General features: G+C 46.7%; 1 protein-coding gene across 1 annotated transcript in view; it reads right to left on the minus strand.

Moving 5' to 3' along the window:
- PLXNA4 (plexin A4) overlaps window positions 1-11,394 on the minus strand; it is a 516,386-nt gene that overhangs the window by 448,973 nt on the left and 56,019 nt on the right. The window lies entirely within an intron of this gene.

Raw genomic sequence — 11,394 nt, forward strand, 5'->3', positions numbered from 1 at the left:
CGCTGCAAAAACTCCAGCTGCCTGGCGCTCTCTGGGTCCTCCTCTCCTCCCTCCCGCCCTCCCTGCTTCCCTTCCTCCCTCCCTCGCCTCGCCTCCTCTCCTCCCCGCCGCCCGCCGCCCGCCGCCGCTCCCTCTCTGGCTCGCTCTCGCTGGCTCGGAGCTCGCGGCTGACATCTAGACCGAGGGAGAGCTGCCGGCAGAGGGGGCAGGGGGCGCCTCCCTACACTCTCCCACCCGCCGCCGCCTGGCTCGCCGGCTCTCGCCCTACCAATGTTTGCCGACACCCCCCTAGGTCCCCTCCGCCCGCACGGAGCCACCCTGGCGGTGGTGATGTGGGGCGGAGAGGGGGGCATACATGGGTGACCCGGGCGCAAGGCGCGCGCTCAGAGGGAGGCACCCAGCCGCCTCAGAAGGTGCAGCTCTGGGCGCTGGCCGTCGGAGGCACCCTCAGGTGCTCAGAGCTGACACGAGCGCACACTGACGCCGAGGCATACACCCATTCCTACTCAGAACCCCTCCCAACACCCCACCAAGTCACCCCCACATGGCACCCAAGGAGGCCGAGGACACTGAGGGCACAAGGCCTGCACGAGAGGACATGAGTGGTCAGTGCCCCAGAGCTGGCTTGGTAACCTGACTTTTCCAGTCATGTTTATACTGAGCGGCTCTCCTGGCTCCTCTCTTCTCTGAAACCCTAGATTCTAGACTACATCCAAAACAGACCATGCCAACATCAGGCTGGTTTCTGAAGTCCAAAGAAAGAAATTACCATGTGGTTCTGGTTTAGGCAGTGGAGATGGGGAGTGGGTGGCACTACCTCCCAAACCTCTGCCTAGATCCCGTTAGGAATGGGCCCACCCACCAAGAGAACCCAAAGGGATTCCCACACCTGTTATTGCAACTCTGTGCATACCTCCCTCATCCTCATCCCCGCTCCCACCATAGTCTCAGTGAAGTGGCACCTTCAGCAGTGTCCAGTAGGCATTCCCTGGGATAGGCAACCATCAAGGGCGACCCTCTAAAGGAGTCAGTGGCTCTTGGCCTCCTCTCTCCTGTCCCTTCTTTAGTTTTCCCTGTCCTCACACCCAGCAACTCCCTGCTCATTACTGTCCCTCCCATCAAAACATCTCAGAGCCTCCTTATTAGGTGGACATGATTGATAATGGCATAAATTCCTATACCTCCCTATATGGGTTATATTCTCACAGAAATCAAAGTTGTGTGAATTGGGGAGCCTTTGAAAGGAGCTGTGAGATGATAGTTTAAATAAGCCCCAAGGTGAGCAGCACATGTAGGTCAGGCTTGGCCCACCCATAGAGGACCCCACTGAAACTTTGCTCTCACCAATGAGAAGAGGAACCAAGCCAGAATGAGGAGTAAACCAGATGTTTGATTCTTTGGTTAAAGGATATTCCAGGAGACAGCGTGGAGCCCTTTTAGTCTCTGGTTCTCTGCTAAGTATTGCATGGCCCAGAAAGCAGCAAGGAGTTATCTTATTAAGCTCACATGAATACATTGATCTGGCTCCACTCTTCCCAGAAACCCTGAATCCCAGACTCTAGATAAAGCACACAATATCAGGTTAGTTTCAGAAGTCCAGAGACACACATAACAAAATCACTCAATGCTACTGCCTCTTGGACATCCTTCTGGGGTGGAGGAAGCCGAGGGCCAAATGTTTCTCTGTGCAAGACTGGGATTAGCATGAGGCCAGCCGGGCACTGAGGATACAAAATCGAAGGAGGCCCCCTCACCCGCAGATCCATGTAAGGTTTGCATCACCTGATCCTGGCACTGCTTCTAGGTGCCCCTTTTAAAATTGCTACATGGGACCATCACAGTCCATTCCCAGAAGTGAGAGCCTAGATAGCCCCACGAAAGTCCCTAATGGGTTACTTAAGGAATATTGTTCAATAAAAGCAGGGCAGGGGGTACTCCTTCTGAATATCTGTTGGCCACTCAATATGCCATAAAATGCTGAAAGGAAGGGGGGAAGGTGAGAAAACAGCTCTGTCTCCATTCTCAGTCATTCTGGCATGTATTTTTAATACAATCTGATTGTCTTTTTCCTCCTCGTATCAGGCGTGTGTGTGTTTGTATGTGTGTGTGTGTGTGTGTGAATATGGCTTGAGTTCCAGGTCCATTTCCTGATGGATAGACGGGAAGTCAAAGACCTTTTTCTTTTTTTTTTTTTCAGAGGTAGCAAATAAAATGTGTTTATTATTCTTTATCTCCTGCCTAGTGTGTGGTGTCATTTATTTTCATTCAGAGAAATGAATGCCATGTGGTGCCTGAAGAGTAATAACAGAGCCAAATGACAGGGAAGACATACAGCAAAAAGCTGGACCAGCTATGGGAAGGTGAGGGGCCCAGCCAGCTCTCTGTTGTTAATGGGGCCATATCTCAAATTGCCTTTTCCCTGCTTTCCTTTCACTGAATAACACGGTGAAAGGCATACTGAAGGGGGCAGTTATCATATTATTGGAAGGAGGAGCAGAAAGGGTCAAATTAGCCGCAGTAGAGGATTTTTTTTTTTCAGTGATGGTCCATTGGATTGACTCCCTTAAGTTAGGAGAATGGAATGGGGTGGGATGAGTAGAGCCTCTACATTGGAAGTTAGAAGACACGTGTCCTACTTCTGGTCCTGTCATCGGCTTTATAATTCAGAGCAGGTCACGTCCTCTCAATGATACTTCATCTCTCATTTGACACATTTGCCCCTTAGAGTTGCAATGACATTCAAAGGATATACCATCTTATTAATGTGCTTTGAAACTCAAAGGTAGGTACAAAACACATGTAGGGAATTAGGGTCACTTTCCAGACAAATGTATCTTTTTTATTTTCAAATAGAATGATACAATGAGTGTAGGCCTTCTGCTATCTTGTCCCCACCCCATGAATAAACACACAGGCAAAGGCAGCACCTTACCACAGTTCAAAATGTGTTTCTGCATTAAGTACAAGTTCTTTTGGCTCTCACACCTCTTCTACCCCCTCCAACTGATGAGGGCTAAGGGAGACACAAGTAGGACCATCTAGCTGTCCCCTACTGACAATGGCTCTGCGAGTCACTCCCTCTGTCCCTTGCCTGGTCGTGAAGCTGGTTATGTCATTGCCTGGACCCATGGCCACAAGAGGGAGAAGCTAACTGGCATATTGCTTCAGAGAGTCCTGTTTTCTAAAGAAGCTATGTTTGTGGGACTTGGGTTGGGGTTTATTGCTGGGTTTAGACAGAAAAAGTATTGGTTCATCTCTCACGGCTGAATAAAAGGACTAGCTTAATAGGAAAGAGGAGAAGAAACCCTTAAATTTCCCTTCACTTAACTACCACCATTTTATTAGCCTAGGAACAGTGCTGCTATTTAAGTTGATAAAAGCCAGATTTGCTCGTTAAATAAATCACCAGAGCCTGGTGGTGCTAGAGAGACACTTTCTTTTCCCCAAGAGCTGCCCTCATGGCTGGGTCTTGTACCTTGCACTGGACAGAAACCACAGGCAGGCAGTCAGCAGCTTAAAAACCTAAATTGTGGCGCCACCTGCAGGACAGCAGAAATATCATCAGTATCCCACAGTTCAGCAGAGGAGGCAAGAGGAGACTTCTGCAGTGACAAGGGTGAGGTCAGGGTCCCCTCTGGCCCCTGCTTTCTGCATATGTCACCAGATGTCCACAGCACACTCCAGCAGGCTTTAATCTGCATCCTTCTTGAATGCTGCCACTTCGAGGCATGGGCAGCAGCTCTCAAGATTCTCAATCCATTCAAACTAACTTATTCTTCCCTCTGTCTCCTAAAGGACTAAGTGGACCTCTAAGCCAAGGATTCTGTCTTCGAGACTGGACCATGGAACAGTAAAGCAGAAAGGAGAAGTGACTGCCTTTCGAGGAAGATGAGGGGAGGAACATCCTTGTGTCACCACAGTGCCTACTAGTAGGTTGAACTTGGTGGCTGGGTATTCTTAGGAGACCCAACTGTTCCAGGCTTCCCTAGCATGTGGGTGCAAATGAGCACAGAGATATTAACATCCGAATCTCAACTCCCAGCCTTTTCTGCTCAGATAAGACTTTGGCCACCACTGAGAAACCCCTCCCTGTCTCTTCCCATTATGTCAGAGACCCCCTGTGCTTAGAAACAAGTCTGACCACTTCATTCACCACGAGTACCCTCTTGGAAATCCACTGCCCATGAGCCATTTGATGGGAGGACATCTCTGCATTGCCAGCTCTGTGGTTGCCTTCTGTAAGGGCACCTCCACGAGGCTGCACTGCTGGACATGGCAAGCTCTGCTGCAGTGCCATGGCTTTCCAAGCCACACCAGGGGATTGGTGTTTAAGTAGGGAGGACACCCCTCTCCTCCTACACACACACACTGTGGATCTGGATCTTCTGGGTGCCAAAACAACTCCCATGCCTGCCATGGTCCGAGTCTTACCCCCCTTCTTCCCCAGACCATTTCATCCATTGCCCCCTCTCCAGAGTGCTTCCTTCTCTTTCAACTAACAACAACAACAACAACAACAAAACTTGTGTTTTTAACCACAGAAACCAGAAGTTAGAGGATATTGTGAGGTAAGGGGAGATGGAGGGAGGGAGGTGGCGTGACCTAACTCCATTGGCCAGAAACAACAGAGTCCCAGATCTGGCCAAAGCCATGTCTTGCTACACCAAGAAAGGAGAAATACCTCAGTGTAACACTTCTGGGGGTGAAGTCCTGGGAGGCACAAGATCCCATAGTATGCCTGAATTCCAAGGACTGGATACAGTTCACGTCTCCCACATGGTACCTCTCTCTCAGCACTGCCTGGTTTAAATGAGTCACTTGTCCCCTCGGACTGGGGTGCAAATAACAGAAAGGCCTCAGGTTGTTTTCCTTGTGATGAAGACGGATTTGTTCTGATGGGTTGAAGGCTCTTGCCTGGTAACACATTTACAAGATGGTTGCCAGGTGGTCTGAGTGTAAGCTGTTCTAAGTGACTGTGGTTGCCAGCCTCCAAAATGGCCCCAGTGACTCTCAACCAGAGGTATTCATGCCCTCATGCAGTCTGCTCCCACACTGAATCAGAGCTGACTTAACTGACCAAGAAGTGACAGTGTCCAAGGCTAGGTCAAAAAAACACATTTTAGCTTCCAGCTTGGTCTCTTGAGGCCCTTGGACCTGCCATGTAGTGAGAAACTGAGCCTACCCACCACCAATCAGTGCCAGCTTGCCATCCCCATGAACAAGCCACCCTAGGAGCCCATCCTCCAGCCCCAGTTCAGCCCTCAGATGATTTCAGCCTTCAGAAGCTTCCAACTGAGGTCCCAGACATCATGGAGCAGAGATAAGATATGGTTTTAGGCCAGGGATTTGGTATGCAGTACCAGATAACAAATACAGTGATTTGCAGGGAAGATATCATTCCTCTGACCTTGACCTCATTAACCTCTTAAGCTTATTATTTGAGCCCACTTGGCTTTAGAATGAGAAGGACACAGAGAGGCATGCTTGATGCATGATAGTCTCTCATGCTGGTCAGGACTGGGCACCAATAGACGTCCTGCCAGTCACTCCCTTCAGAGCTCCTGGGTTAAGCCTCTTAGTACATCTCAGTGTGTTACATGGAAATGAGAAAACCCAGTGAAGAGGCTTGAAAGCATCCACATACAGAATACTGAAATTCAGCACTCACCTGAGATGGGCCATCATCAGTTCAGTTGCAGGGTATTGGCCATCAGAGACATTCAAGAGAGAGGCAGAAAGTTGTGCCAGGTCCTGTTCACTTTCACAAGCTGTCTGGCACCTGCCTCTGCCAGAGAGCCTTTTGGAGGTGAGGTTGAATGGGGTTCCAGGGTGAGGCCTTGCACCTGCCAAGCACCAGGCCTAGGGGTGCAGAAAGCGTTCCCTACATCTGATCCTGACCCGTGCTGCACCACAGGGCAGGAGGGAGGCCCAAGGATGCTTCCCATAGATGGCAGGTAGTATAAAAAGAGACTAGAACCGAGATGTGATTGAAAGCTAATTGTCCACTTTCCCTACACACCATTCTCCTTGAGAACTTCTCGAATCACCTTCTCTCCTGTGCCCTCAGCAGCTTCCAGAGAGCTCAGTGGAGCCTGCAGGCTATCAGCAAGTCCAAGACATATACAAGGGTTAGGACGAGAGAAGAAGGGAAGAAAGAGGCAAAGAGGAAGAAGAATGAAGGGACAGTGGTGCCTATGCAAAGTAGAGAAAGACAGCTGCAGTCAGTTGCTTTGGGGATTCTGAGGACAGGGCTTAGGCCCAAGGTGACCTCTCCCCACTTTAGTGTCTGCCTCCAGGACTCTGCGGCCTGGCTCCCTTCTCCTTCTGGCCCTATTTTCCTGGCTAGGCCCAATATTCCTCCTGCGTTTTTAAAGGACTTTCTCCTAATGCACCCCTGCTGACTGTAACCTTCACAGATGTGAGGTGTCCCTTGTGGAGTCCAGAGAGAGCAGGTACCCTCGAAACCTGAAGTCCACAGAGGTGTGTGGTAGCACATGAGGCTTGGGGAGGGCCAATCATGCCATCTCTCCCCAACTTTGCAGCCAGCAATGCCAGGCCAGCAGCTGGAAATCAGCCACTGTGGATGTATTTGCACCATGGAAATTGGCACATGCTACAAATCGGGGCTTTTGTTTTTGTGGAGAGCTGATTGTTAAACACCTTCCAGTACACTTCTGGCAGGTCCAATGATGGGCCTGGATAAGGTTGGTCAGCCCAGGCCTGCCCAGTTCTCAAATAATTGTTCATAGGAACCCATCAGATGCATGAACTGCATCAGCCCAGTTCAGGGTCAGAGTAAGAGTTTCTTTCTGTGCGTACCCCATCTTTTGATTATAAGAAAATATTAATATGGAATCTTTCTATTAGCTGTTCTTTCCAAGTCCTACAGGTAAGAAGCCTTTACTTGTGGTTTTTGACACTAAAATCAAATTGTTATTCTTTTCCTGCTAGGTAAACTGAGGCAAGGCATGTTGATGTGACCCACAGGTGCGTAAGAAGCTTGAAATATACATCTGGTAACACTTGTCATTTACTCCCTCCACCTCAACGTTAAGATTATTGCCTTGGGTTTGGCAGAAATTCTGTTTTCATTTCCTCAAAGCACTGCTGTTAAAATTACCATACATCCATACAACAGAACATGGTGCAGATGTAAAACAAAATGAAAACAAAATGAAGTAAATCTATGTATGCTGCTCTGAAAAACAACAGCAAAATGCAGAACGGTGTATTCGTGTATATCTTTGCATATTTTGAATATACAAAATAGGCTTGTACGTACATAGGACATTTTGGAAGGACACACAAAAAGCAGCAGAAACCTCAGAGTGAGAGAACGATATGTATTTTCTTAATTTATTGTATAGTCTTTATTCTTTTTGACATTTTACCACGTGCAAGTACTACATTCTCCATTTTTCAAAAAGCTAGTTGAAAGTGAACAAAAAAATACTGCTACTAAAAACATCTTTCTCACACCGCCAGTCCTCTGCTCGCTCGTTCTTCTCAAATCCAGCCAACCACTCCTCCACCCCATCTGTATCATATTCGAGTTTGCCTTTGTTCTAGTTTCCTACTAGATGCACCCTGTTGCTCCTCTTTTGTGGGCTGCCGTGAAGGTCACACAGCAGCCTGTCTGCCTAGGCATGATCCAGTAAACGTCCCAGAGAATGAGACTTCATCTCTCATTTCCTAAAGACCAGCCAGTATCCTACTTGGCCTGAGAACTTCTGTTTGGCACTAGATTGATTATAGGGGGATTCCAGAGATGCTCCAGCACCTCCTTTCCATGCTAAAGCAAGCAGCTTTAGATCAAGTCAAAGGAAATACCCTTCTACATTGGAGTCAGTAAACTCATGGAAACTAACACTCAGACATGGTACAGGCCAAAAATAGGATGATGCCAGGAAACATTTAGATAGCAATGGGTAAAAGCTCCATATTGTTATTCATGTTATCAGGAACTGTGTAGGGAGAGACAAAGAAAGACCAGAGACAGGCAAATGGCATTCCAGTTTTGCAAAAGGGGAAAATAATGCGAGTTCTGAAAAACACAAACAAATGAGCGTGGCCCCCAAAGTGACCATTGGATCACTAAGAGATAGGTATGTGATTATTTAGAAAAGGATGTGATTGATCACTAGGAGTAAGTCTGGAATCACCGTCTTTATCATTTGGGGCTGCTATTATGAAATGCCACTCTCTGGGTGGCCTTAACAACAAATGTTTATTTCTTATGATTCTGGAGGCTGGAAGTCTGGATGAGGCCAACATGGTCAGGTTCTTGGTGATGGCTCCTTTCCGGTTTATGTCCTCAGATGGTTCTTCCTTGGTTCATTCAAGCAGAGAGAGAGATCTCAAATGACTCTTCCTCTTTTTATAAGAACTCTATCCATCAGGGGCGGGGGCTCTACCCTCATGACCTCATCTAAATCTAATTACCTCCAAAGGCCCCAACTTGGGGGGTTAGGGCTTCAACATACGAATTGGGAGTGGGATAACACATTTAGTCCATAGCAATTACAAAGAACAAACTTGGTTAGGCTGGTCTTGCTCTTTAACTCAACAAGGCTGTGAGGCTTTTAGATCAAGGAAACGTAAGAGAGAATATCTGAACTGAATCAAGGCATTTAATAGACTCTTTAATAAAATCCTTGTAGAACACCAGGCAATGTAGGCTGGTGAATTAATTGACTCAATGGTTAAACCCCAAAGATGTTCATTAATGCATCAAAGACAACATGAAGGAAGGTTTTCTTAGGGTATATGTCAGAGCTCTGTTCTCAGACTAATCCTATTCAACACATTTACTAATGACTTGGATAATGATAGAGGAGACATGGTCATCAAATTTGTCTACGATTGCAATAAAAGAAACATATTAAATGTGAGTATTGACAATCCTGCTCCATCTTAAAGAAAAAGAAACTTTTGCCGAATGTCGGGCATTCTGGGTGTTGACAGGACATTCTGGTGTTGCCTTGAGGTACCATTCTAAGGAATGAAAAAGGTGAGAGAGCTTAACAGATTTACGTTTGAAAATATATGGCACTCTCAGGCCAGGCACGGTGGCTCACACCTATGATCCCAGAACTGGGGAGGCCAAGGCAAGTAGATTTCTTGAGCTCAGGAGTTCAAGACCAGCCTGGGCAACATGGTGAAGCCCCTTCTGTACTAAAAATACCAAAAAATTAGCCAGGCGTGGTGGTGGGCACCTGTAGTCCCAGCTACTCAGGAGGCTGAGGCAGGAGAATCACTTGAACCCGAGAGGCGGAGGTTGCAGCGAGCCGAGATGGTGCCACTGTACTCCAACCTCGGTGATAGAGTGAGATTCCATCTCTAACAACAACAACAACGAAATTAATTAGCTGGGTGTGATGGCATGTGCCTGTAGTCCTAGCTACTCAGGAGGCTGAGGTGGGAGGATCATTTAAGCCCAGGCAGGAGGTCCAGGCTGCAGTGAGCCATGATTGCACCACAGCACTCCATCCTGGGTGACAGAGTGATACCTTATCTCAAACCAAAAACAAAGTATGAGCCGAAGTTGACAATAAGCTCAATATGAATCATAGTGAAACATTGCCAAAGTCAAGGGAACGTAAGCTGTATTGAAAGAGAATGGAGTCCCAAAGGAAGCAGTCCTGCTCAACTTTGAGGTAGGTAGACTATACCTGCATTATTGTATAGAGCTTAAGGCCCCACACTTTAAGCACTTTATGATAAGTTTGAGCACATTCAGGAGAGAGTGGCCGAGCCCAGAAGGGAATTAATTTGAAACAATCAAAGTAACTGGTGATGTTCAGCTTCGAGAAGTAAGGCTCAAGGGAACATAACAGCTTCAAATATTTGAAGGGCTGTCAAAGAGAAGAGCTGCTGCATTCCTTCTGTGTAACATCAAGATGTGAAAGTAGGGTCAGAGAATGGAACTTATCTTATTTAGAATATTTTGGCTCAATGTGAGGAATATCTTTCTAATAGAGTTCTCTAAAGATAAAATAAATTTCCTTGAGTGGTAGTGAGTTCTCCATCACTTCGTGTGGTCAGGCAGAAACCAGGGGATGGTCAAGTGAAGACTAGAGTTTGGGTTGAATGACCTCTGATATCTCTAGAGGTTTGAGATGTTTTTCATTCTGTATTTATCATTGTATGCCCTATGGTGCCATAGGCTTTGTATTGACTCAGTAGATATTTATTAGGTTGAACTGGAATGCTTTGGGGGTAATTCCTTGGGAAGAGAACCAATATCCCACCCAAGACCATTACTAAGGAGAGAAGTCAAGGATGAAGCCAGAAACTTAAGGCCAAGGATGGGACGAAGGGAAGGAGCAGGCATAGAACTCAATTAAACCCTTTCTCTTCCCACTCTGCACTGTACACCTCACTCACCAGATACACCATCTTCCACTTGTGCTGATCCATATGAATTTATCTTTCATGTTCCTTTTGCCTACTGGATATTCACATAATCCAGGACTCTGAATTTTTGTTTATTTTTCTCTTTGGTTTTCCAATCTTCTTCCCATTCCACACTCCCCAGAGTTCCCAGTCTTTCTTTGTTCTATGTCCAGATTCCTTTTGTCTCCCTTTTCACTAGGTGGTCTCTCCCTTTCCTTGGGGGACCCTTTCCATTTCTCCCTTCCTACCCCCTTAACCCTCTGAAGCCTTCAACAGTTAATAAGGTCCTGAAAACTAGGACAGAGATCTTAATGTCTCAAAGAAGCCTGAGGTGATGAACTCAGTGTCAGGTAGTATCATCTCATCCCACGGACTGTGAACCTGGGGGCTGGACAGGTTTTTGTCCTGTGCCTAACTACACTGTGGACATTCTTCAAACTAAAAATAATGACAGCTTTTTCCTCCTCTAGTTTGTCTTAAATGACCTGAACAATGGCATTCTCATCTCTCCCTTGGGAGAAATTATTCTATCATCAATGCACCTGTCTGTGAAAGAATGTGTGCTTCTTCTTCTGTAGGAGTTCCAAATTTTATCTAAACTCTTTACCATTCCCAATTATGCTTCCTTCTGTACTGCAATCAGTATTATCAACACTGCCATCATTTTCTTCTCCTGAAAATAAAACTAAAGCACCTGTATTTTCCTCTCTGGTGGCTTTATCAATGTCTTTCAGGCATGATCATAATTTCCCTCCTAATTCTTCATGCGTATTCAGGCATAGAAACTACAGGAAGAGAACACACCTTGAGGAAGGAAGGAAGGAAAGAAGGAAAGAAGGAAGGAAGGAAGGAGAAAGAGAGGAAGAAAAAAGGAGGAGAAAGAAAGAAAAGAAAGAAGGAAGGAAGGAAAGAAGGAAAGAAAGAAAGAGAAGACAAAGAAAGAAAAGACAAAGAAAGAAAGAGAGAGAGAGAAAGAGGAAGGAAGGAAGGGAGGGAGGG

Source organism: Colobus angolensis, unplaced genomic scaffold (genome assembly GCF_000951035.1).
Source record: "Colobus angolensis palliatus isolate OR3802 unplaced genomic scaffold, Cang.pa_1.0 Scaffold2, whole genome shotgun sequence".
Classification (NCBI taxonomy): Eukaryota; Metazoa; Chordata; class Mammalia; order Primates; family Cercopithecidae; genus Colobus; species Colobus angolensis.